Here is a 26,231-nt window from a genome sequence, read left to right on the forward strand (position 1 = left end):
CCCGGAATTACACTATAGTTATAAAAAATGAACAATGAATTTCATGCGGACATTTTTGGAAACACATTGAACTGCATGCCTGGAAAACTCTCATAAGAGAAAGATCGAATCCTCGATAGCACATAAAAATTAATTTCAAATAGACTCTAAAATATATAGGCTACTGTAAGTAGCACAGTAGCCTGAAGTAGCCTATATTTAAAACAGGTCAGCTGGGGCTTTTTTAGCTATGGACCTACCAACCTGTGTTTATTTTCGTGCAGCTTTTCTTTTTTTATAGTGTGACTTTTATTTTTATTAATATTATTTTATTTGTACTGTATTGGTAGTAGTGTGGAAGAAATTATATTAGCTACATATTAGCATCAGCTACTATTCTACTACGTGCTAAATCTGGACTTTAAAACAACAAAACAAATCAAGAATCACACGAGTAGAAAACAGTTAAAATACATAAGGCAAAATCACAAACACAATGAAAACATCCACAAGAAACTAAAAACTGAACCCATATTGAAAAACTGATAAATACAAAATTAACTACGTAGTTCCAACATGAACGGAGGATGTAGAGCAGTGATGTCAAAGCAAGCGGGCATCAAGCCTAGGTATGGGAGGAAGAATAAGCAGCCTATTGGATTAAGAAAACAGTAGAACACAAACTTCAAACGGAACGCGAAATTTTATGTCGTTATTTTTATATGGCTTCTTTTGGGTTGGACATTATCTATAATGTCTGTAAAACAAAAATACTAACATCAATTTCTTAACATTGCAGTTGTGTTTTAACGGTGTAATTCTCAAATACAGGCCAGGATAAATCAAGGGCGCCTTCAATGAAACTTCTGGATGACTGAGGTCGAAACGGGCCATACGGCACAGCTCCATGATAATATGATGAGGAGGGTATTTATTAATAACAGAGGGATCGAAGGCATATTGTGTGCAGTGGTGGCCCAATTTCTAGCATCGAAAATTTAAAAACCATACGGTCAATACAGTCGTCATCCCATTCAGGCATTATGACTGCACGAAGATCACCTTTCTTCCTGAAGCCTCCGACCATTACGAGGAACAATAGGAAGTCGCACAACGTTATCAGACCTCGGCCTTACAGCTCGTGGGACTTGTTGCTACTGTTGCGTGCAGTGCTCTCATCTTTAAATATATTTGCCCCAGAAGTAATTGTATTTTTCTGTAATCCTTTGTCCTTATGTTCATTTGTGTGGATAAAACAATTTTAATACATTGTAAGATATTATGTACCCCCATTGTGACTCAAGAGGAAATTAACTACCCTACACCGCCGAAGTTAAATTTTCTTATTTAACGATCATTATCTCAGGAACTACTGAAGATATTCTGAAAATTTTGAAGGATATTGATTTCATTTTGTTATTTTATGCAAAATAAGTATAGTAGACGTAGTGCAGTACATCGCTTAATGTCAGTCCATTTTATTATTGTGTTGTCAACATGTGTTTAAAATTGAATCCTCCTATCATTTATAGTTCCTGAAAAAATTGGACATTTATAACAAAAATTTAAATTTGAGAAAATGTCAACTAAGAGAAAAAAAACAATTTTCACTGTATTTCCCAATTAAAATTCTCCTGCATAGTGATCAACATTCCCTATATGTCCTCCTGTTTCAGTCTAGCTCTCTTCCTCCTGGATCTGGCCTTTTTGGTCATTCTGCATTACCCCATCCGCTTTGACAATTATTCTCATATGATCCAACACTTTGTAGAAAGCGACTGCGTTCTTACAAATTTTCAAACCTACATTAATCTGACCTACATTTCCCACACAGAATGTACTGACCACATCATGAATCCTCAATTATAATGTTATTCTCCCCAATATAATGTTATTATTTTTGACACTCATGTCCATATAACATTATTCAACGACTAGACGAGAATCGGAAAGTTCATCATACACAGACTTCAAAGCTAAAATCACAGCTTTTGCAATAGCATCTTTGTGAGTGTAGCTATCGAAGGCACACAATATGACTTCGACCCCTCTGTTATTAATAAATACACTCCTCATCATATTGTCATGGAGCTGTGCCGTATGACCCGTTTCGATCTCAGTCATCCAGAAGTTTCATTAGAAGACGCCCTTGATTTATCCTGGCATGTCTTTGAGAATTACACCGTTAAAACGCAACTTCAACATTAAGAAATTGGTGTTAGTACTTTTGATTTACAGACATTATAGATAATGTCCAACCCATGTACTCCTCAGCGAAACTGCCAGGCGAAACCTATTACGGGAACTCCATAAGGGAGAATAGTGGCAAATTAGAGGTGTCGATGAGAGCTGTCTAGACCAATTTCTTTCACAAGTCCTACACAGAGCAGAATTCACTACATAACATTATGATCCTTCAGGTATTTGCACCAATCAATTGATTGTTTTTTCATCGGAGAGTGCTGTTTCCCTAATCTCTCTTTTAATTTCCGAATATGACTACCCTTCCCCTTTTGAACATGTTCCACACACTCCAGTTTCCTATGGTTGCAACTCCATATGGCTTACTATCACAGACACACTTATAGGCTTTGAGTCACCATCTCTGATGAACTGAATGTATTGAACTCCTCGTTCTGTATCAGATCTTTCGCAAATAATGACAGCTGTAGCAATTTTCATGCCACCTTTAGTATTGTTGTGACGTAGGCTCTGAGTCCTAGCTTTCAGTGCGTAGACATCATGTCCAATTTCCCTTTGTCCGTGGATCGTGTTTCTACCGAAGCACCTTCGAGTTGTCTCGTTGTTACAAGGGGAGCGAATAGATTACAAATAAAAATTAAACCATTAACAATTACCTGATGATTTAGTAACTTAAATGAGAAACTAAAAATTAACAATGATAAAAGTGTGATACGCGTTTCTATACAAAAATGAGAGATACATCTAACTATACTAGAATGAGTGAGAGGATGATTAATGAGTCCTGGGGAAAATCCCGCGAACACTACAATTAGAAAAGAGGTCCATTTTTGCCGATGACTGCGCCATGCGAGACGAACACATAGTTCCAATAAGCACAAACTTGTCTCGCTGACACACATGTCTTTTCCCACAAAAGGGAGCAACCGTACTTTGACCTCTACCACCAAACTGAGTACATACCTCGGTATCACTCGCACCGTAACAAACCCGAAATGTACCACTGCGGCTTGAGTAGAAGTCCACTACCTGGCAGCATATTTCCAACATACCGCTGACAATCCATCAACGACTCGTGACACAGGTGCATGACGTTCCGTGGATAACTCGACCTCGCCATGCCGATGCCGCGTAGTCTGTACACCATCCGCAGACATTGTGATTCCCAATCACAATTTGCTGCGTTCCTTCCAACGTAGCGGTTCGCTCCCAGCGGATTCCACTCTGAACGGACACACCAATCCGTCCCAGTACGTAGCCGCCGGATCACTCTCGTATACACGAAGCGGTGCTTTCGTGTACTCAGCAAAACACGAACTCGAATGTGAGCGGGCACGCTCACGGCCCGTTCCCCACGCGTAGATATCTCCAGACTGAAAGTCCACTGCAGGAATACCAGTCTGCGGAAACGTCCAGTACTATAGTGAGGATCACGTAAGTTCAGTTCCCAAACAGCAAATATTTCCGCCTTGTCAGTGTTGCCAACTGTTACCAGATATCACCACATGTAGTAAAATCACGATCCTATGTACTGAATGACTTCTTTACTCACCGTACTTTACCTTAATGTTGGAAGGTTATTCTAAATAGTTTCAATAATAATGAGAAATGTATTGCTATGTTCTATTCTTTTATTCCTTTACATTATTATTAGTATTAGCATTAATAGGTTACTAGACGTAAATATACAACAAAGTATAGTATATAATATTCAAGAATCAAATCTGTTCCAAGACCAATTAAATTATTGTCACTTCACTTCAAAGATTCCAGCGTACATATACTGTACTTCCTAAAGGTAGATAAATTAATAACCAATTGACTTTTGGTTGGAATTCGAATGAACTTCTGATTATCTTTTGAAATTAGTAAGGAAATGGATAATACAACTATGCTAAAACTGAAATAATAATAAATCAACTTACAAAAATAATTTTGGTCCTTAAAAGCCATAAGTAATTTCACTTCTAGATACCTTTTTAAAGATTTCATTTGTTTGTAAATTGCTTAATAATGCTACACTTACACTTATTATTTCTGCAACTCCACGTCTGTCATTGAAAAAATGTATGATACATAACTGTGAAGTCTCTTTTTGGCTCTTGTGTCCTAAATTTAAATAAGAAAAAGCAAATGATTCAAGAAATGTGAGCTGGTGAAAATTAAATACTCAATTAATAAAATAATTACTACCAAAAGAATATTTTATTAATTCTATACAAAAGATGGATTACACAGAACAGATGGCCAGAAATCATAGATTTATACACAACATACAGCATGAAACGATCATCAAAAAATGCTTTTTGTACACAATAACATCTTTCAAACGAAGTGAAATAGCCAATAAGTTCAATAAATATTATGCTAATAAGTAATAACTATAATTAATAATTATCTACAAGCTGTAAAAGGGAATAAAATAGTATATTGTTGAAATTAGGGGGTTATGGTTTATTACGTGTATTTATAATTTTAATTACTTTTACTACATTTAATTATATTTTAATTTCTATTAGATTAGTTGGTGGTGTGGTTGTTAGTTTTATCTGTGTACGTCAGACTATTAAGGAAAAACTGAAAGAAATATTAAATCTACTATCTACTTTATATAACAATATTTAATCAAGAACTGAATATTACTATTAATTTAATAACATAAGACCCAAAACATCTCCAAGTCCAGACAATACTCATGCTGATTTTCTTAAACATGTTGGCAAACAAGCAAACTCACTACTTTTATCTTGTAATCTCATCTAAAATACAATATCTGTCTGGAGAAAATCTATCATAACATCAATTTTGAAAAGCAATTATTCAACTAATATCTTTTCGAGTTATCGACAGATACCACTTACTAGTATGATAGCCAAAATTATGGAAGAGATGATTTCATAGATTGAATTGGTTCCTGGAATCTAGTAACTAACTTTCATTTTATTGGGTTGACTTTAGAGAATTGCATTCAACAAATGGACAGATTTTAAATTTTAGTCAAGATATTAAAGATATTTTAAACAGAAAACAAAACAACTTAACAATTTTAATTTATTTTCAAGGATCATATGGCTCTGTAGATATAAATCACTTAAGAAATTGCAAACTTAGGGTGTCCATGATAAAGTGTTACACTGGGTCAGTGACTTGATTATTTGATTCATTGTCACAAATATGTAAATAGAGACAGATTCATCTGGGCTTCCCACATTGTTGTTTTCAGGAATACATTTTCCAATATTAATGTCGATGGTCTAACTAAAGAAATAGATCTTATGATAATCTCATCATTTGCAGATAATATGGTTGTCTAGAACAAAAAATCACAGTCCACAAATATTAATAAACTGAGCCAAAATCCCAACAGACTTTTTGACTCTACTTGGAGAACTCAAACTTGCTCAATTAAGGGAAACTTTACTAATAAAACACAATCCCAAGTTATTTCAAAATGAATAGTATATAAGTTAACTTTAACAGATGATGTTAAGAAATGTGATACTTCTCCAGACATTTTAAAAATCATTAGAAACGATAAATGATCTGGTCAGTGAGTGACTACATACAGTATTTTTTATAGATGGATCCTGTTTACCAAGCCATAGATGTAGTGGTGTTGTAGTACAATACCAGTATATTCCCTTTTACAGGGAATTATATTCAAACACTTGTTTGCCCCATTTTAACCGTGACAACGCTTTTTAGCTTTTTAAACATTCTGGTTATTGTATTGTGTTTGTGTTTAGTGAAAGATTTTAGATAAGGGCGCAAATAGCCATAGTAGCTGACGCGCCCTTTTTAAACGCCACTAACTAACTAACTAACTAACTAACTAACTAACTTCAAACACTGACTAATTTTGATAGTGAAAATTTAGATACACTTTTAAGCTTACAAAATCTCCAGTATCGACTTCATAAATCTGAGAAGGCTGTCATACTATCAGATTCAAAATCAGATGTTCTTGCTGCAGTAATGGACGTAACAGCATGAAATCTCAATATTTTACAGTGTTTTAATATTTTAAGCAAAATGGTCGAATTACATCGACGACTGGTACTTCCGTGGATCCATGAACTTTATGGAGTGGGAGGTAATGAGGTAGCTGAAAGGTAGCAAAATTACTGTAAGGTTATCTATACCTGCATCTTACCACACTGTTAAAAGAATAACAAGATCAGAACATGACAATGTGGTAACAAAAATCGGAATGATTCTAAAGCAAATGAAAAAATTGCAATAGGCTATCCGGCGTCTGCTCCACGATGGAGGAAAATCCTCAGAAGAAACCAACTAATCAGACCAAATGGGGGATCCAAACTACCCTCGAGTGCAGCTCTGAATTTGCAGGCCAACGAGTCTACTGACTAAGCTACATTGGTGGCTCCACTAAAAATATGAAGTACATGGCACTCAGATTATTAAATTGACAAACCTAAACAATTATTCATCAGTTAAGCTATAAAATATAATACATAGCAAGCAAGTTAATTCAATTTAAAAGTATAAACAATTCAATCAGTTGAAATATACAGAAACTGATAATAAATATCATGCAAATTACTTCACATTACAAGCATAAACAATTCATCACTTGTGGTATACAGCCTACTATTTAATTTACAGCACATACAATTCATCAGTTAAGCTATAGACCTACAGTCTACTATTCAATTTACAGCATATATAATTCATCAATTAAGCGAAACAAAAATATAGTACAATACATAGTAAAAATAATACACCTAATTTAATAACTGAACTTCTATGAAAATCTACAGTGGCAGTACTCATATTATCACAGGCCATGATTGTCTCAAATATTTACAAAGAACTGATATTTCAGAATCTCCCCATGCCATTTCTGAAATCTCAATGAAGATATGGATCATTGTCTTGACTGTTTAACTTTACACAGCTTTCAATCATCTGGTTAAATATTGGAGTGCAAGATAACAAATGACATCAACTGCTGAACACTTGGTATCAATCAACCAACAACTTCATTACATTAAAGGGGAAAAAAAACTGAAAGAATTAATTGTATATAGACACAACACATAAGACAAGGCAGCTTCAGAACAGTAATTGGCAAGGCTCTGTTGTTTTAGGATTCTTATGTAGATTCAATTTCACCTGAAAGAAAAAAGTAGCATCTATAAGTAGTAGTAGTAGTAGTAAAGATAATAATAATAATAATAATAATAATAATAATAATAATAATAATAATAATAATAATAATAATAATGACTGTAAAGTATGGAAATTAATATTGCAATGTAATATCAAAAGGTGATTTCACACCATCAACTCTTATCATTTAGTACAACTCTTATCATTTAGTACAACAAATCTATTATATTCAGTTGCAATCACCAGTAGCTGTTTTTTCCTCCATTTTGTTGTTGGCTGATTTTTCACAAGTCTGCTATGATATGCAGCACTATCCATGACAATAACGCATTGCCCTAATGTTCTCAGGTCAACAACTGTGTTTGCACCCACTTCTCAACTACAGGGCTATTCATAGCACTATGGTAGTCCTGACTTTTCTTTCAATTGCATGAAAAAATTAAATCAGCACCTGCAATAAAAATTATACCTGGGCATATAATTACGTCACATGAATTCACAGCATTTAAATAAAGAAAATAAAACATAACATAACATAACATGACATGACATGAGATCCTCTTTGGTGAAAGGCTTTCCCACGTTTTTATTTAGTCACCAATTTTTATATTTTTGTACCCTGATTTAAAAAATTACTCTTGCCAAATTTACGTAAAATATAAATCAATATAACTTACCGAGTATAAATCCACCTTTCGTTCCGGCATCTAATCTTCCACCCTCATTTGTTGGTCTATGAATAACACCATTCATGTCACTGGAAACTTCACCTGGTTTATTTCATGAATAAGTGGGTGATCATACTTAAAAAAACAGAGAGAGAAAAGCAATTCACATTGACACTCTAAGAGACACAAAAATTTTAAAGACAGGAAAACCGTTCAAGAATTTTATAACTAACCTCTAGTTATAATATGAAACTATTAATTGCAAAACATGTTGTTCCCACCTGAATTCATTACTAGTAGCCTATATTAATTGCAATTTCATATTCCACATAAGTGTTAATCTATTTGTTAGTAAAAAATTCAATCACTCAATGTCTCACAATACATTGAAATTTACCATTCATAAAAATCCAAGTCTCATCCAAGAATACTACGGGTTTAGGGTTCTCACGCTCCACATTTCTTATATATTCTCTTAAAAACGAATAACATCACTTTCTCATACATGTGTATAAGGATCCCCTTTGCTCCATAGAAATTTCATCTCTTTCAAAATTTTTTTCACCGATGATAAGGATACTCTAAATAAATATGTTTCATAATCATCATTCATATGTTCCAGAACTTTTGCTGCTGTTAGTACTTCCCCTGTAACAGTAAATGAAAATTATGCCATATTTTTATACATAGGCCTATGACTAATATCAGAATTACATTGCATAAATCAACACAATAATTCCTGTAACTTCCCTACCTTTATGTAACTTGTCATAAATAAATCTCGCAATTGCATCTTCCGTAAAATCATCAGCATCAGTCACTGGATGTTTACGTAGTCTATGTTTTCCTAGTGTCACGAGTGGGGTCCCCTTGTGTGAATTGATCACTTTCGTGGCTGTAGTTAAGCCAAGCTGTAATAACAAACAATAACATAATACTTCTAAAAATTGTTATATCATAAAATTCATGCATAATACCAACATTTACAGCTATATGAATAGAAAATGATCAACATGTTAGGTTGGGTCTACGATAGGTTTAAGTAGGCTAATATTTAGGTAATTCTCCAGAAAAGCTACACCAAAGAAGGCATAATTTTATTTTGTTTAATTGATTTCTGTGATATTTACATAGTGATGAACACGTGGTTTTAGTGCACAGCCACAAATACTTTCAGCACAAAAATCCTTTGACACTTACCTGTATATTCTAATGCATTGTTGTAGTCCCTCCCTCAAACTTGTTACTAATTACCAATATAACATGCGAGAGGTCCAGGACGAAGAGAAATGGTTAGTTTCCCAGTAGTGCGTCCTCATCCTCTCGAGTGTTATATCTTAACAAGTACTTTGGGTGGGGTAGCTTTTCTGAAGAAACACCATATTTAATATTACTTAGACCAGTCATGAATAAATTATTCAGCCAGAGTCAACGTTCCTATGCTTTATAGAGTATGTTATATAGTTATTATATAAAACTGAATTATTTTTAAGCACCATAACAGGCCAACATTCATGTAATATTTGCTGCAATATCAAGTTAATAATTACAATATGACTTGTATTTTCTTCGGCCGATGTGGCATGTAAATTGTGATCTGAACGGTTAATTTAATACCAAAAGAGAAAACTGGAAATTTACTTTCGTGCTGTTTGATTACTTGTTCGTCTAATTTGTAAATGTATTTAAGCTATCACCTACTGCAGTATTACAGTATCTTAAATGTATTTAGTTTGGCAATATGAAAATCACTGACTTGATTAAACATTAGGCCTAACCTAAAAATTTGTTTTGTTTGACCACAATCATGAAATTATTAGTGCAAACTCCTAAAACTGAATACCACTTTGAAATGTATGCTTAAGAATACTTACTCCTAATAATTGTCCTATTCTGGTTGTAATTGCTGTCTCCGTTAGCATAATTCCTTCTTCATTACCTTCTTTCTTCAACTCATTATACACGTGAACTACAGATTTCTGAAGCGTACTCTGAATGCCACACATTTTCTTCCTTGGAGGAGTCACTGCAACACTATTTCATTTTTTTGACATAGTAATAAAAATCTAAACACGAAAGAAATTCATTAAAATTTGAAATAATATTTCTATCCATTACCCACGTGCATTATCACGCCCAAGTATATTATATTCATTCGTACTTATCTGACTATTCTTGAATTATAACCACAACGCAACACATAACATAACTATAATGTATTAATATTAATACTAATATTAATTAATTATTAATAAGTTCGAATTTCACTATCTTCCAGTAACCGGCTGAGAAATCTAGTACAATTTTAATTTCATGGAACTCCAGTACCGGCAAATATTGTCGATATTTGCCTCAGCTGCCAACATACCGGTTACAAAATCACTACCATTTATAGTATTTGTCAGTATCGAAATTCGAAACGAAGTTGGCAAAAGAAAATTCAACCTTCAAACTAGAAAATCACCATAATCCACTAGCATTTGTAGTAATGGGGGAAAAATGGTTAGGTTTCACCCTTAGGGTATCAAGTTACCTGGTCTTCCCTATACTATTCCCCAACCCCCGTGTTGTAGTCAGACTCTCTCTGACGTATCCTGGATTTAGGTAGTGGCGTTACTGGTTAAAGGGTTTGGGCTACCGCTGACCCTATTATTACACAAAATATATCTAACAATTACTTTATTTTTAATTACTATGGTAAAACTAATAATACAAAATTATTACATTATGTTATATTATAAACTTTTTCTTTTGTAATTTCCTTGGGCTACCGCTGGTAGCCCGCAAAATACGCCCCTGGATTTAGGTCCTCTCCCAGAGGGACGCCAATCGACTCTCTTCTGCGACGTCCTGCAACCAACTCCTCTCCCAGAGGTACTGTCGTCGGCCTCTCCTCATGATGAACTCTCGTGATGAACTCTAGTAATGAACTCTCGTCGTCAACCCCTTCTCCAAGAACGAGCTCGCCAAGCCAAACAAGAAAATCGGTTAGACTTTAAACCGGCCAATCAGATAGCTCGTCTTAACACTAGTAAGACTGGTTAATCTCGGACCCAATCATAAGTAAGGCTCAATTATGCCGCCTAGTGGGCATAGAGGCAAAACAAAATGTACAGCACCATCTAACGTAAATACGTAATAACTAATACGAGTTGCCATCTAGTGGTGAAAAACTAAAACGTCACACTACACCACAGACTCCCCCCCCCCTGAAACCCATCCCACCGGGGGGAGGGTGAAAGGCATACAGGCCCGATTATTAGCCACCTTAGTTAAACTGAAAACACCCAGAAACATGAATCAAGGAGAGAGACTTAAAGATGTACCTGTTACATCATGAAATTAAGCTACTTAAGTTACAAATACACTAATACAACACATTCCAGTATGAATCGGGATAAAACAACCAACATACGACCATAAAAATGGTACAAAGCCCAACCAAAATGTAAAGAAACTATGAAACCATAACTATCCCTGAAACTAACAAAAAAAAAAAAAAAAGTAACCGGTGAAAAGACGGAAAAATAATAAATGACGGAAAAATAATGACTAATAACAAAGATATAAGGTAACTATACCCCTTAAAAAGCACATAAAAGGGATCAAACCCCGATATAACCCAAAGACACGAAGTGAAATTTACCGCGACGGCTCCCAGCAGTCCGGCTCACTACGGTCCCTCAGCCCCCCGGGCGAGTCCCAAACAACATATCTTACTTAAGAAAACAAGGGAGAAACCAAATATAACACAAGACACGAAATGAAATTTACCGCGACGGCTCCCAGCAGTCCGGTACACTACGGTCGCTCAGCCACCACCGGGCAAGTCCCATACAACATAATGAATATGAAAAACCCTAGCTGAACAGAGATGCGTATGATGTGTTTGGCAGAAAAAAAAAAAAACAAAATCTGGTACGCCATGGCCCAACAGCACCCCAGGAAAACCCACATAACACAATAACCAAGAAAAATCTGCAATACATGACGTACTTACCAGAACTGTAACCAAATAATCCGGTACGCCATGGCCCTACTAATCATAACCAAGGGGAAGAATAACAGCAGGCACATAATGTAATTTATCGCAACGGGTTTTCATAACCATTGGATTCGTCATAGCCCTTTGTAATTCAATAACGGTACATGAAAACTAACCAAAAATGATAAACCTATAAGGCAAGTACCAAAAACGTGCGATAACAATTCGATACATGATGGCCCGTCCAAATAAGCAATGACCCAACTAATCTATCTCTGCACCCAAGGAGTGGATCCCCGCAACTCAAAAATTACCTGCCATATACAGATCACGCCGGAAATATCCACCAACCCCGAGGACCATATATGGAGACCGAACATTACCCCTCAGCCAGTAATGATCAAAAATATCTGAACCTAACACACAATAAAATCCTTCACAATCAACAGGTAATACCACGTAAACTAAGGACACCTGACCACCCTGATGAGCAGCAAACAAACCACAGGAACCCACTGCACCATGGCTCAGTACTTCAACGGTCAAATGGACGCCACTGCTGACTGTAAGCTCCCAATTCATCATGGAACAAAATACATAAATCATTAATAAATATATTCGCTCTGACTTCAACGAAGCAACTCGAAGTAACGAAATCTCATGCTACCACTGTTGTGACGTAGGCTCTGAGTCCTAGCTTTCAGTGCGTAGACATCATGTCCAATTTCCCTTGGTCCGTGGATCGTGCTTCTACTGAAGCACCTTCGAGTTGTCTCGTTGTTATAAGGGGAGCGAATAGATTACAAATAAAAATTAAACCATTAACAATTAACTGATGATTTATTAACCTAAATGAGAAATTAAAAATTAACAATGATAAAAGTGTGATACGCGTTACTATACAAAAATGAGAGATACATCTAACTATACTAGAATGAGTGAGAGGATGATTAATGAGTCCTGGGGAAAATCCCGCGAACACTACAATTAGAAAAGAGGTCCATTTTGCCGATGACTTCGCCATGCGAGACGAACACATAGTTCCAATAAGCACAAACTTGTCTCGCTGACGCACATGTCTTTTCCCACAAAAGGGAGCAACCGTACTTTGACCTCTACCATCAAATTGAGTACATACCTCGGTATCACTCGCACCGTAACAAACCCGAAATGTACCACTGCGGCTTGAGTAGAAGTCCACTACCTGGCAGCATATTTCCAACATACCGCTGACAATCCATCAACGACTCGTGACACAGGTGTATGACGTTCCGTGGATAACTCGACCTCGCCATGCCGATGCCGCGTAGTCTGTACACCATCCGCAGACATTGTGATTCCCAATCAAAATTTGCTGCTTTCTTTCCAACGTAGCGGTTCGCTCCCAGCGGATTCCACTCTGAACGGACACACCAATCCGTCCCAGTACGTAGCCGCCGGATCGCTATCGTATACACGAAGCGGTGCTTTCATGTACTCAGCAAAACACGAACTCGAATGTGAGCGGGCACGCTCACGGCCCGTTCCCGACGCGTAGATATCTCCAGACTCAAAGTCCACTGCAGGAATACCAGTCTGCGGAAACGTCCAGTCGACTATTCCCCAACCCCCGTGTTGTAGTCAGACTCTCTCTGACGTATCCTGGATTTAGGTCCTCTCCCAGAGGAACGCCAACCGAGTCTCTTCTGCGACGTCCTGCAACCAACTTCTCTCCCAGATGTACTGTCGTCGGCCTCTCCTCATGATGAACTCTAGTGATGAACTCTAGTAATGAACTCTCGTCGTCAACCCCTTCTCCAAGAACGAGCTCGCCAAGCCAAACAAGAAAATCGGTTAGACTTTAAACCGGCCAAACAGATAGCTCGTCTTAACTCTAGTAAGGCTGGTTAATCTCGGACCCAATGATAAATAAGGCTCAATTATGCCGCCTAGTGGGCATAGAGGCAAAACAAAATGTACAGCAACATCTAACGTAAATACGTAATAACTAATACGAGGTACCATCTAGTGGTGAGGAACTAAAACCTCACACTGCACCACAGTATTCTCATAATTCTTCATGCAGTTGATATGTTTTCATCCTTTTCCAATATGTGATCCAGACAATATTGTGATAAGACTACTATATCGAAAATCATAAAGCGATGCTACTTTGGAGGCTATAGAAGCTAATGATTTTCTGCAATAAATTTTGCACTATCACCAACAATAGAGGTGCAGTTTGTCAATTTTGTATGCGGAGGTGATAGATTTAGTAGCCCACAGAATATCTACTCTGCTAAATACTCCTCCAAAAAACATATGACTCAGGTATTGTTAAAAGAGACCTAAGTAACTTTCTTCTAGTTTCGAGATAAAAAATATTTCATTTCATTATGCATGTACTGAAGACAATAAAAATTTTTGTGGTACAAATATATGTGAAAACACTTCGTTTTATGGACGTATTTCTTAGTTTTGTCTCTGTTGTAATTTAGAAATTCTGTTTTGAAAATGGTTGACTTGGGTTCCTTTTACAATCTGTTGAGTGAATGGCGATACTCTTCTGATTTATTGAGAGAAATTATACATGAAATACACTATTGTGCTCAGATAATCAAGTACAGCTTCAGGTACGAACAAAATCATGTTGAAAACAAATATAGAAACGAAGACACTACTTTTTGAGACCACAAAGAAAAGAGGATTAGTATCATCTCAAGAGTCTGTTGTGTATTGAGATCTTGGCCACAAGAAATCTCATCATAAAAGTCTTTAAATTCATGAGCAATATACTCGTAAACCTTTCTCAAATCGTTGATTTTCTTTTCGTTTATCGGTACTTTCCCTGCAGGATATTCTTTCACAGACGGCAACTCAACTATTTCAGATTTTTTCAGCCTAAATGGATGAATATTTGCTGGGGTACTGATTTCGTCAATTGCTTTGATCACTCCTTTCATTTCTGATGAGTACTCAAAGTATTGAAATGTTGAAAGGTAGCCTCTCTGTATGTGGTCTACCTTGTGCTTCAAGTGAGACAGTTGATCTCTTGTAGAACCTGCTCCACCAGCTTGAACAGTCAAAAATATCATCTGTATTCATCATGATCAGGGTGCAGCGCGATATCTTGGAGGAAATCGCAACAAGGGCACATACTCTTTTGCTGTGTAGATCCTATCACATTTCCTAATAAGACGTTTGATTATGGTAAAGTTCCGATCACAAGGATTATACGAGTGTCCCCTTATACGGAAAAATTGCTTGTTCGCTTTAAAGCGTGCTGTGTCAATAAGTGTGAGGTAAATTCTTGAAGCCACGTGGTTCTTGTTTTGGCCAGAGCAGTTTTCAGTGTGAAGATGGACAAACATTGCTAATATATTTGAGATAAAATGAGATATTGATAGTCTATGAAAAAATAAAGAGCACTCTTTAGCTATTTTACAAATAAAAAATAAAAGCACATTTAGTGAAAGTTATATTTTAAGATGGCTATGGTCATATTATAATTCATTCATTCATTTATTTTATTCCATAGATCTTACATGAGCAATGAAGCTTTAAGATGAGGAACATGTCAACATTTTACAATATTACAATTACAATTTTTACAAATTTTTATTGTTTTACAATTTAGTAATTTTCTACAATTTTTACAATTTTGTACAATTTTTTTTACATTTTTTTACATTTTGGCGAGATGTAGTGAGATGAGATGAGGTCCGAGGATTCGCCAAAATATTACCCGGCATTTGCCTTTTCGGTGGGGGAAACCTTGGAAAAACCCAACCAGGTAATCAAATCAAAGAGGGTAATCAAATCAAAGGGGTTGATGCCAAGGACTCGCCATAGACCATCCGGCTTCAGTCCCACGGCTGGGGAAAACCTCCGAAGAAACCAAAGTCCAAAGGGGGATCCAACCCAAGCCCGAACGCAGCTCCGGATCAGCAGCCCAGCGAGTCTGTCGACTGACCAACATCGATGGCTCTACTAAAAGTATACAATACATAGCCAATCAGATTATTAAATTTACAAACGCAAACGATCATTCATAAGTTGAGCTATATTATAATACAAAACAATTTAATTAAATTTAAGGCATAAACAATTCAACCAGTTGTGATATACAGAAATTGATAATACATATCATGCAAACTACTTCAAATTACAAACACAAACAATTTATCAGTAGAGCTATATATATTACTATTCAATTTAAGGCATATACAATTCATCGGCCAAATCTATACAAATATATGCAATACAAAGTAGCATACTTTCATTAAGCTATACAAATTTGTGCAATTAATATCAAGTAGATTAATTCAATTTATAATCATAAACAATTCATCAGTTGAGCTATACATATTACCATTCAATTTACAGTAGGTCTATATACAATTCATCAGTAGAGCTACACTGACTAGTAATCATTTTAAGAACATATACAATTCATCAGCCAAACTATACACACATATACAATCAAATTAGTTCAATTTACAAACTTATTTTCGTTAAGCTATACAATTCATATGAATTAGATTAATTCAATTTATAAGCTTAAACAATTCATCAGTTGACCTATACAGTATACTATTCAATTTACAGTACATACAATTCATCAGTTATGCTAAACAAAAAATACAATACATAGTAAACAGATTAAGTCAATATAAAAACATATTTTAGTTGAGCTATATAAAATTGTACATGTCATTTAAGTAGAATAATTCAATTCACAAGCATAAACAATTCATCAATTGTGTAGAAGGTATGAGTATGTAGAAATTTGGTTAATTCTTTTCTGAACCTTTTCTCGTTGTTCTTCAAATCTTTAAGATAATTAGGCAGTGCATTGAAGACTGTTATACATGAATAGCGAACTCCTTTTTTAAAACAGCTTAGACTAACAGAGGGTAGATGAAGATGTGATTTATGTCTTGTATTAAAATGATGAATGTCTTGATTAGTACTGAATTTATCTTGGTTCTTAATATACAGCATCATTAGGGAAAGAATGTATTCACAAGGTAAAGTCAAGATTTCTAAGTTTCGGAAAATATTTTTACATGAGGTCCTTTTATGCACACCGGCCATTATTCTTATAGCTTTCTTTTGTAAAACAAAAACGTGTTTAGCTTCAGACGAGTTACCCCAGAGTATTAATCCATATTTCATTACAGAGTGAAAATATGCAAAGTATGACATTTTAAGTAAGTTTATATCACCAATAGTAGATAAGGATCTTAATGCATAACAGGCAGAGCTCAATTTACGAGTAATACATTCTATATGCGTTTTCCAGTTCAAGTGATTATCCAATTCTAAACCAAGAAACTTTGTGCTTATAGATTCTTTGAGATGAGTTCCATTTAATCGAATACTGTAGGAAACCTGAGCACTATTGTGTGTACTAAATTTGACTGCACTGGTTTTATCAACATTAAGTGCTAGTTTATTTGCATGGAACCATTCATTCATTAGATTCAGCACTGTATTAGAAGTGTTTATAAAATGATCGTATTGTTTGCTTGAAATAATTACACTTGTATCATCTGGAAATAAAATTACATGGGATGAATTGTTTATGGTCAAGGCTAAATCATTAATATAAACTAGAAACAACAATTAATGTTCTGTAAAAATGGCCATGATATGATATTATATTGGGGTTGTTATTTATGTCCGAATAGAAGCAATAAAATCGTTCGAATTATTTACTAATGCATTTGTTATTAGGGCCTTCGTTTAACACAAAATTAATATAACAATGAGAACGCGCTGTATACTTGTATAACTTACTTGCAAGGAGAACGTGAAGTGTGACCACGTTGAAAGTTTCCTATATGCCCAACATATTCTTCACCACATAATTTGTCCTTTTTTAGTCACATTTCTCTTCAGGATTCATAATGCCATATCCTTTTTTTCCTTTTAAGAGATTTAAGTACATTAGAGTCTTCATTAACATTAATTTTTCTTTTGTCACCACAATACTTTCCACTGTATTTTCACACTCCGCAGATAAAGAATGAAACAACTAATTTCTAGTGCTGCCAGTGTATGAAAGTTTCCCGTGAGACCAACATGGAGTGTAAAACAGTACCTAAGTCATTGACTGAGATCCCTTCTTACACACAACGTGATACGCGTAACATGCATCTCACTATTACGTAAGTGCCGACAGAAGTCCCTTTTAACCGAAACATAGGGCTATTAGCAAGAATTACGGAATGTAATTAACTCAAAATTACGAAAATGGTGACTTAGAACTATTTTTACAATACTCGATTCATATATAAGGCCACAAAAGTCCCTGACATTAAGCTAAAAATAATCGTTTTAGCATCAGGCCTACTTGATTTCCTGAACACACCTCCAATTAGCAAATTATACAGTCTTTACATTGGCAACTGGACAAAGGACCACTTTATAGCCAAGATTGTGACGTTAATTAGTTACCTGTCGGAAATCACACACTAATTTATTTCTTAAGACTCAATGGACAATTTCCTATTTTTCTAAACACGAGAAGGAAATGAGATGTGTGAAACAGTTGAAAAACTAGTGAAAGCTGTCAAGAAAAAAAAATGTGATTTGTAAGCTGGGTCGAGCACGGGCAGTTGTCAATGAGGAGTCATAATATAAAAAGAAAGTTTTGTAACTTATCTATGGCTACATCACCACTCAAGACACAAACTCAAAGACGAAGAGGGAACGATGATCGATCAGTCAGTTTATGTTTGTACATCGTACCCTATTAGAATATGGTGTTGGTATTGTGCTGGGTTAAAATTTGCGTGTTGTTAATGCCCTGTGACATTTGTAATAGTGTAGGCTTTATTTATTAATTCAGAACTAAAACATCACGAGGAAAAACCATTTACAAACAGTCCGTTACTTGACGTGGACTTTTCATATTTTAAGTACATTCTCGTAAAATATTCCACTTGCATTCGATGCTTTATATTACGTTGCTACTTTAAAACAATGCGGCATATCTGTCTACCTGTCACGTCAGATTATCTGTCATTGCTCCACATGTGTCGATGCATCCCTCATTTTCCGGCGCGAACATAAAACCAATCAGCGATCGGAACGCGAAAAGATTTTGCGTTACGTTTGTTGACATGTGGAGTATGGATTGACGATTAGGGATAATTTTTCACATCCGAATGGTCCTGCTACTGTAAATATCGTAACTTAGTTGTCTGGTAGTGTCTATCGTTTCAGCTTGCACACATGTTTATAGTTCCGATGGAGTGCCACTACAGTGTTTTCCACCTGTCAGAAAACAGATAACGGTTCTCCAGACCATCTGTTCGACAGTCAATACTACATCACGCCGGTACAGTTTTTGCTAATACAATTGGAATTATGCCCATTTATGCCCAGAACTTTTTTCGTTCACAATTATAATTATTCATAGCTATTGATGGAGGAAGTTGGTATGATGGTATTTAACACAAAAAACGTAAAAGTTGTCGAATAAGGTACTTAATATTCTCAAAATTGAATGTTACGAAAACGCAACACCGGGCAAATGCATAACACTTTTGACATCTATAAATAATATTCAAGTTAGTTATAATATGTCATCGTTCTTAACGAAATAAATAATATTCAAGTTATCATTTATATTTTGTTATTGTTCTTTGGCGACATAAATAACATAAATTTAATATTAGATTTGGAACGATACAGTTGCATAATATTGGTGTTAGTTTTTTCTTATTATATTATTACATTATACTATCTTGAAACACAATAAAATGAATAGGAGTAACGAGGAATTTAACCTAAGACGTTGACATCTAAATTCCGACGTTCTTCCGGCTGAACTACGAGAGCACGAGTATAGAAATATTTGCGGAAAAATTGGCCCAATTCCCCTACAAGATTTTCTGATTATTTGTAGAAGCTCGTCCAGGATGCGGGGGGCAAAGGCTAATCGGGATTTCCCGGTATCTTTTTTTTTTACTTGGTTATTTAACGACGCTGTATCAAGTACGAGGTTATTTACTATCAATGAGATTGGTGATAGCGAGATAATATTTGGCGAGATGAGGCCAAGGATTCGCTATAGATTACTTGCCATTTGCCTTATGGTTGGGGAAAACCTCGGAAAAAACCCAACCAGGTAATCAGCCGAAGCGGGAATTCAACCCGCTCCAGAACGCAACTTTGGATCGGCAGACAAGCGCCTTAGCCGACCGAGCTACGCCGGTGGCTTTCCCGGTATCTGATCAGGTCAAAAATCTTGATAGAACTAATATTTAATCCTTGCGGTGAATTTAGGTTAAGTCCGTAGGGCCCAATTTGTCAAATCCACTCTCTTCAACTCCATGCTTGGGCCTCATGAAATCTACTGCAAACATGAGCAAAGGAAGCTTTTAATAGCTTGCGGACCTCTGAAAAAAGAATTAAGGAAGAAACTAGTGAAGTGCTTTGTGTGGAGTGTAGCACTGCATAGGAAAGAAACATGGACATTATGACGAAATGAAGAAAAACGAATAGAAGCATTTGAAATGTGGATGTGGACAAGAATGGAGCGTATGAAGTGGATAGACAGAATAAGAAATGAAGTTGTTTTGGAAAAAGTGGCTGAAGAAAGAATGATGCTGAAACTGATTAGAAAGAGAAAAAGGAATTGGTTGGGTCACTGATACAGAAGAAATTGCTTACTAAAGGATACACTGGAAGGAATGGTGAAGGGGAGAAGAGCTCTGGGTGGAAGAAGATATCTAATAATAATAGGCCTAATAATAATAATAATGATAATAATAATAATAATAATGATAATAATAATAATAATAGATAACATTAAAGTATGTGAATCATATGCGGAGACTAAGAGAAAGGCAGGAAAGAGGAAAGATTGGAGAATGCTGGATTTTCAGTGAAAGACTTGCCCATGGGCAGAACACTTAGGTATGTCCAGGATGCTTGGAATGTCGTGGCTGAGAACAGTCGCTATTTGGAAAGACTCTCGTCGATTCCATGCCCATTCGACTGCAAGATGTGATCGAGATGTGGGGAAGATAAGCTAAATATTCAATCGTGGCTTTTTGTTTTGTTTTTTGAACGCTTAATTGTTTGAATGTTCTAAGGCAGACGCCAGTAAGTTTGTTTTATTTATGCCGCGAAAGATATTTTTGTTGAGAATAAAATCTTTTTTCTTTCCATTTGCAGCCACAATGTCATAATGATAAGTCATGGCATAATACATTCATGAACCTGATGTTAATTACTAAAATAATCATAAAAGAGAAAGGAGCAATTATGTAGAGTATATTTTCTCTCTCTCTTAAAAACAAAACAAAAAAAAAGAACATAAAAAGTATTAGGTTATATTCGAACGCAGGACCTCACGAATACAAGACCGGAACGCTACTATTACGCTATCAAGTAACACACTGAATACTTTAATTATAACTGTAGATACCAAGCAACGTGGTTCAACAACATGTAACATCGCCTATCTCCGAATTGTAGCGAAGATACGAGAAGGGAACTTTCCTTCTGGAGAGCGGCCACTTTTTCTTTTGTCAACTGTACAATTATAGACTCCGGTAGCGTAGTTGGTATAATGCTGGCCTTCTATGCTCGAGGTTGCTGGTTCGATCCCGGCCGAGGTCGATGGCATTTAAATGTGTTTAAATGGCTCATGTTAGCAGATTTACTGGCATGTGAAAGAACTCCTGCGGGACAAAATTCCGGCACACTGGCGACTCTGATATAACGAGCGTCATTAAACCATAATTTGAATTTGGACTCCTATTGTTCTGGTACAATTTCCTTTCCCCACATAGCAAGTACAAGCTTATAAATTTCGCTAGATAATGCGCTTCCACCCTCTTGTATTAATTCTGCTGGAATTTGATCGATACCTGGAGACATAATTTTTCAGATTTTCTATCGCAAATTCGACTTCAGAAAGTGTGGGTTTGGGTATATATGGATCAGTAGTTTGTATTTGAATTTCGTCCCGATCATTTCTATTTGGCCTATGTATATTTAGTAGCTGCACAATATAGTTCTTCCATCTGTTCAGGAGTGAATGAGGGTCTGCAAGCAAGTCACCATTCTCATACTTGATCACGTTTACCCTTGCCTGATATCCGTTCTTAAATTCCTTTATACCCTTATATAAATCTGTAATGTTTTTATTCTTACTATTTGTTTCTTCTTCATTCAGTTTTTCCTTTAAGTAATATCTTTTTTTATTCCTAAGTGTACGACTTGCTTCCCATCTTTCATTGAAATAATTACCTCAATATTTCTCACCTGAATCCTGTATGAATTTCAATGCCTGTTTCCTTCTTTCTACTACCGTGTAATAATCTTCAACAAACCACAGTTTCCTTTTCTTAGTTTCGTAATAATCTATGCTCTGCTCAGCTGCAATTTTGATACTATCTGTGATATTTTGGGAAAATATCACGCTATTAACATCCGACTCTTTCTCAACTTCGTCGGAGCTTCCTAAAGTGGCAAACCTATTTGAAATTTCGACCTGATTATGTTCTTTGGTTTCCTTGTCCTTTAATTTCAGGATAGTGAATCTATTGAAAGGCTTCATGAAATATATTAAGAACAGAAATTCTAAATAGTAACAAATTTTCGGTGGATGTTCATCCGTTCACAGATGATGATTTTAATGAGTTTTCTAAACATCTGTAAAATCAATGCGAAATGCAACTCACACTAATGTAAATAATGCTAATAACCACATAACAAATAACAACGATAAAATGATAAATTGGATACATACTACACCTTATGAGGTTATTTACATTTTTCGTAGACTGATCAATTCTACTGCTAGAGATATTTATGACATTTCAAATAAGTTTATAAATGAAGTAATTGAGGTAATTGCAATACCTTCAGTTGACATTAACAATTGTTTTTCTTAAGGTGTGTTCCGTGAGGAACTAAAAATATCTCACATGATACCACTGTACAAAAAGGGAAGTAAAAATGAGATAACAAACTATAGACCATTATCATTCGTACATATCTTATCCAAAGATATTGAACATATTATGATGAAACAATTGTATGCGTTTATTGAGTCACAATCATTACTTTCTCCATTACAATATGGATTTTTGCCTCATAGATCTACTGTTGATGCATTAGAGAATGTGTATACTTCTATAATTTTAAGCTTTGGGCGAAAATAAGAATATAACTGTGTGACACACTTGCCTAAGGCTTTTGGTTGTTTGAACCATGAGATAATTATTGGTAAGCTACAAAGATAATATGTTGTTAGTGGTACTGTACTTAAGTTCATAAACACATCTTTCTGGTAGATTACATGGTGTTTATTGTTAATGAAAGTGGTCTGATTTTAAAACGATGACAACTGGGGTCCCACAGGGTTCAGTTATGGGCCCATTATTATTTGTAATTCGTATAAATTATTTACCTGCTTTTATGCCACCTACTTCTGAATGTTTTATGTTTGCATATGATACCATTTTCATAATAACTGGTGAAAATATAAATGAAATGCGATTGAAAGTTAGTGAACAATACAATTTTCTGAAAATTGATTTGATAACAATGGTTTGTAGGTCAACAATGATAAGACGCAAAATGTATTATTTAAAATGTGTAATATTGAAGTTCAATATGCTAAGCTTCTTGGTCTTACTTTTGGTAGTAAGTCAAATTGGAATAAACATATTGATGATTTACTCAAGAAATTACCTCAGACATTGTATCTGCTTCGAAGAATCAAACCTGTGATTGCACAAGACATGCTAGTTAAAATATATTCTGCCTTATTCCATTGTCACTTGAATTATGGTATTAGACTCTGTTGAAAATGTTCACGTATTAATGACATTATTCTGTTAGAATTTTATCTGGCAGTTAAGATGTAGCACATTACAAACCAATATATATATTAGATTTCAAATTATGACACTTCCATTTTTGTATATATGCATGTTTGCTCCAGGTTTGAGCAAATGAATCTCAGCTCCCTTTACGTAAAGATTATCATGGGCACGCTACAAGATTGTAATGATATTCAGTTACCATTGGTTAGACTTCAAAAAATTAATTCTTCATTTATGAAACAAAATATAAAGTTTTATAACATGTTGCTTATTGATGTTAAAATTTTGGATATGAGACATTTTAAGATTGTATTAAGAAAATATTTTATTACTTATCCATTTTATAAAATAAGTGATTTTCATGGTATGCAACCCAGATAAGCATGAAACTTTTTTTACTATGAATTTCATCATATCCTTATAAAATGTATTTAAAATATTCGTTTATATAGTTTTTAACAACCACTGTGTAATCATGGCATTGGTTTTTGAAATAAGTGGCGTCCTACATATAGGTCGGTAGGATATAGGGAGTTGTGATCTCAATGTAAATCAAAACTACAATAATATAGTGCAACAATGTAATTTTAGACTGAATACTTTAACTCATTCTTGTGATAATATATTATAAACTGTAAACACAAATTGTTTTCTCTTATATATTCCTGAAGTGAGAAAAGTAATAATATGAACATTCAGTGTTCATTACTGTGAATTGCAACAAAATAAATCCACATATAAAATTCAGCGGTAAATTGTGCAATATTGTAACTTGAAAATGAAAATTAACTTATCACAGTGATTACATAAATAAACTGTCACATACATGCGAAGTTCTGAATATTTACTACACATTAGTGTGATATACAAGAAAACACTTGACATGTATGCCAATGCCACACTTCTTTCCTACAGGAAGTCTTCTGATGACACACTCTACACCTGGTTTGACAGTTCTGTTAGATCACCAAATGTTCGAGCCTGTCGTATCTCGAATCTGCATATTTCTTCCATTCACGATGCCTTGCTTGGACCTCTTTTTGTTGAGCGATTATTTGTCGTCTGAATGCCAGATGATCCAGTTTTCGGTCATTATTTTTGTGGAGAAGCCATACATTTTGCTCAGCCATGTCAATACACTGCATGATTATGGGGAAGTGCCATTTTTTACCACGAATGATAGCTCTATACAATGATATATTCTGATTTGCACGATCAATTCCACCCATGTGTTTGTTGTAGATAGATGTATTTCTGGGCTGAGAAATTAGAATTTTCTTTTTCTCAAGTCTTGAATATCTAGAGACACTTTGCACTGGGTTCACAGGCATGGCATTTTATGCTACAGTAATGACACTGTTATCGTTCCACTTGCAAACGAAAACTTTTGCTTCAACTGCTTGGAAGTCATAAGATCCTCTCTATCTTTTCTTCATCTCAAGAGTAGTCACCAAGGGGCAGTTTGACTTCCTGTTGTCTCGAATTGTAGCAGTAGCTCTGATTTTTCGCTTTCCTAGCTCCACAAATAGAGGAATTCTGGTGAAAAAGTTGTCGAAGAAAAAGTGATAGGCTGCATCAGGGTGATGGGTTTATTCTTGATAAATTGTTTGCAGCTATGGTGCTCTTGAAAATCTCCTCTTTTATTCACTATGTAAAATACATATTGCTGGATTACAGAATTTTAAATATTAAAGAGACAAAATTATTTTAACTGAAATGTACGCGGATCATCCTACCGTCCTACATATAGGTCGCTTCAGTTTAGCCTATTATAAACGCGAAGTAGTCACAGTAAATTGCAATCTTACATAATAATACGTTGTATTCATGTCTTATAAGTGTACAAATAAAATTACAAAGTTCTAGATCCACTTAAAAGTAAATAAAATGAATTACACTTACAAAGTGTGTGTCATGGTAAAACACAGACAACTTTCAAATACAAGTATACCACGATATGAACACTTGCAACATCGGCTGTCTCATCAACAACTAAATAGATGTCTGTGACATTAGCAACAGGACTGCCAACTTGTAGGAACACAAAGTGATAGGTTTAAATTGAGAAAATATATGCTGTCCTACATATAGGTCAGTAGGTTTATCTGGGGATTGTGTTACTTTGACTTATGTTTCTTTTTCTTACTTTGATTGTCAGTAGACACAAGCCAAACTTAATAACGCATATCTATCTATCTATCTATCTATCTATCTATCTATCTATCTATCTATCTATCTATCTATCTATCTATCTATCTATCTATCTATCTATCTATCTATCTATCTATCTATCTATCTATCTATCTATCTATCTATCTATCTATCTATCTATCTATCTATCTATCTATCTATCTATCTATCTATCTATCTATCTATCTATCTATCTATCTATCTATCTATCTATCTATCTATCTATCTATCTATCTATCT

The 26,231-nt window shown here is 35.1% G+C and overlaps 1 protein-coding gene and 1 long non-coding RNA gene across 5 annotated transcripts in view; one reads left to right on the top strand and one right to left on the bottom strand.

The window, feature by feature from the left end:
* stol (voltage-dependent calcium channel subunit stolid) overlaps positions 1-26,231 on the top strand; it is a 1,833,618-nt gene that overhangs the window by 551,213 nt on the left and 1,256,174 nt on the right. The window lies entirely within an intron of this gene.
* LOC138701450 (uncharacterized) lies at positions 4,343-10,520 on the bottom strand. 2 transcript variants are annotated; one of them, XR_011332578.1, is made up of 7 exons: positions 10,144-10,515; positions 9,857-10,016; positions 8,737-8,893; positions 8,380-8,630; positions 7,992-8,117; positions 7,558-7,765; positions 4,343-7,317 (listed from the first exon to the last, which is right to left on the bottom strand). It is a non-coding gene; the product is annotated as an uncharacterized lncRNA (long non-coding RNA). The 2 variants fall into 2 exon arrangements; XR_011332577.1 differs by having other exon boundaries at positions 9,857-10,520.

Source organism: Periplaneta americana, chromosome 6 (assembly GCF_040183065.1).
Source record: "Periplaneta americana isolate PAMFEO1 chromosome 6, P.americana_PAMFEO1_priV1, whole genome shotgun sequence".
Classification (NCBI taxonomy): Eukaryota; Metazoa; Arthropoda; class Insecta; order Blattodea; family Blattidae; genus Periplaneta; species Periplaneta americana.